General features: G+C 37.6%; 1 pseudogene; it reads left to right on the top strand.

Moving 5' to 3' along the window:
• The first annotated feature begins 286 nt into the window (after positions 1–286).
• LOC101027655 (uncharacterized) lies at positions 287–2,413 on the top strand (annotated as a pseudogene).
• The last annotated feature ends 415 nt before the right edge of the window (positions 2,414–2,828 follow it).

The following is a 2,828-nucleotide window of genomic DNA, read 5'->3' as shown; positions in this document are numbered from 1 at the left end:
TGCCAGATATTTGTCTGGCTGCGTGTGGCCCGGGATCGTATCCCTAAGCAGATTTCGTGGAGGTACTTTCCCTTTTATCTTTCAGTATGAACCTGCATACAAACGTGCGTGACAGTGGAATCTTGAATGATTGAAAAACTCTGGATGCTAGAGTTCTTCCTATATTAAGGATTCATTCATTCATAGACTCATCACTTATTGAATGCTGTCTGTGTAACAGGCACAATCATAGGTGCTCAGGATATAGCAATGAACAAGAGACTAACCCCCTACTATCCTGGTACTTACATTTTTGTGGACTAGATAATAAACAAGCTTTACCTCTGCAGGCTCCATCCCTTCCCAGAAAGAAGAGGAAATGACTGAGTCCCAGGGAACAGTGACATTCAAAGATGTGGCTATTGACTTCACCGAGGAGGAGTGGAAGCGATTGGATACTTCTCAGAGAAACCTGTGATGGAACGTGATGCTAGAAAACTGTAACAACTTAATCATGGTGGGCTATCCATTCACCAAACCTGATGTGATTTTCAAACTGGAGCAAGAAGGAGAACCATGGGTGATGGAGGAAGAAGTATTAAGGAGACACTGGCAAGGAGAAATATGGGGAGTTGATGAGCATCAGAAAAGCCAGGACAGACTTTTGAGACAAGTTGAAGAAAAATTCCAGAAAACACTGACTGAAGAAAAAGGCAATGAATGTCATAAAAAATTTGCAAATGTATTTTCTCTGAACTCTGATTTTTTTCCCTTCTAGACAAAATCTCTATGAGTATAACTTATTTGGGAAGTGTTTAGAACACAATTTTGACTGTCATAATAATGTGAAATGCCTTGTAAGAAAGGAACATTGTGAATATAATGAACCTGTGAAATCATACAGTAATAGCTCATCCCATTTTGTCATTACCCCCTTTAAGTGTAATCATTTTGGAAAAGGCTTCAATCAAACTTTGGACCTCATCAGACATCTGAGAATTCATACTGGAGAGAAGCCCTATGAAGGTAGTAACTGTAGAAAAGCCTTCAGGCAAGGAAAACTTACTAAACATTATAAAATTCACAATAGGGAGCAGTCTTATGAATGTAATGAATATGGTAAAGCTTTCATTAAAATGTCAAATCTCATTAGACATCAAAGAATTCATACTGGAGAGAAACCTATGCATGTAAGGAATTGAGAAATTCTTCAGCCAGAAATCAAATCTCATTGATCATGAAAAAATTCATACTGGAGAGAAACCTTATGAATGTAATGAGCGTGGAAAAGCATTCAGCCAGAAGCAAAGCCTCATTGCGAATCAGAAAGTTCATACTGGGAAGAAACCTTCTGTATGTAATGAATGTGGTAAAGCCTTCCCTTGAATTGCATCCCTTGCTCTTCATATGAGAAGTCATACAGGAGAAAAACCTTATTAAGTGTGATAAATGTGGTAAAGCCTTCTCTCAGTTTTCATGCTTATTATAAATGTTAGAATTCATACAGGTGAAAACCCTTATGAATGTAATGAGTGTGGAAAAGCCTCCTCCCAGAGCTCAGCCCTTACTGTACATATGAGAAGTCACACTGGTGAGAAACCCTATGAATGTAAGGAATGCAGAAAAGCCTTCAGCCACAAGAAAAATTTCATTACACACCAGAAAATCCACACTAGAGAGAAACCATATGAGTGTAATGAATGTGGGAAAGCTTTTATACAGTTGTCAAATCTTGTTAGACACCAGAGAATTCATACTGGGGAAAAATCCTATATATGTAAGGAATGTGGGAAAGCCTTTAGCCAGAAATCAAATCTCATTGCTCATGAAAAAATTCATTCTGGAGAGAAACCCTATGAATGCAATGAATGTGGTAAAGCCTTCAGCCAAAAACACAACTTTATTACACATCAAAAAGTTCCTACTGGAGAGAAACCTTATGATTGCAACGAATGTGGCAAAGCCTTCTCTCAAATTGCATCCCTTACCCTCCATTTGAGAAGTCATACAGGGAAAAGCCTTATGAATGTGATAAATGTGGTAAAGCCTTCTCTCAGTGCTCACTGCTTAATTTACATATGAGGAGTCACACAGGTGAGAAGCCCTATGTATGTAATGAATGTGAGAAAGCCTTCTCTCAAAGAACTTCCCTTATTGTGCACATGAGAGGTCATACAGGTAAAAAACCCTATGAATGTAATTAATGTGGAAAAGCCTTCTCCCAAAGCTCATCCCTTACTATACATATACGAGGACATACAGGTGAGAAACCCTTTGATAGTATAAATGTGGAAAAGCCTTCTCTCAAATCGCATCTCTTACACTTCATATGAGAAAATATACAGGTGAGAAGCCCTATCACTGTATTGAGTGCAGCAAGGCTTTCGGCCAGAAGTCACACCTTGTTAGACACCAGAGAATTCATACTCATTAGAACCTGATGAACATGGCAAAGTTTTCTGAAGGAATTAACACTTCATTGCACATTGCATGATCATATCTAGAGTAGAAACCTATGAATGTGAAATAGCCCTCTGAAAAAGCCACAAATTTATGAAACATTAGAGAATTCTACCAAGGTGAGAAATTTTATAATGAAAAAGCTGATTATCAGAAACTTTCAGCAGACATCTTATTGATAACATTTAATCAGCATTCTCATTGAAATCTGAAACAGGATATCTGCCATCAGCATAACAACACAATACTTGAGCTCCTGGCCAATTTGTAAAGTAAAGAAAACAAGATTGGGAAAACCAAGAGTCAATGAAGAACTATAAAAGTAACTTTTGTACAAGAAATAGTTAATTAGAAAATGTGTTGGTAGGAAAACCTAAGAATAAACACAA

Source organism: Saimiri boliviensis, chromosome 3 (genome assembly GCF_048565385.1).
Source record: "Saimiri boliviensis isolate mSaiBol1 chromosome 3, mSaiBol1.pri, whole genome shotgun sequence".
Classification (NCBI taxonomy): domain Eukaryota; kingdom Metazoa; phylum Chordata; class Mammalia; order Primates; family Cebidae; genus Saimiri; species Saimiri boliviensis.
Note: the sequence above shows the minus strand (reverse complement) of the source record. Positions and strands in the feature narration are given on the sequence as shown.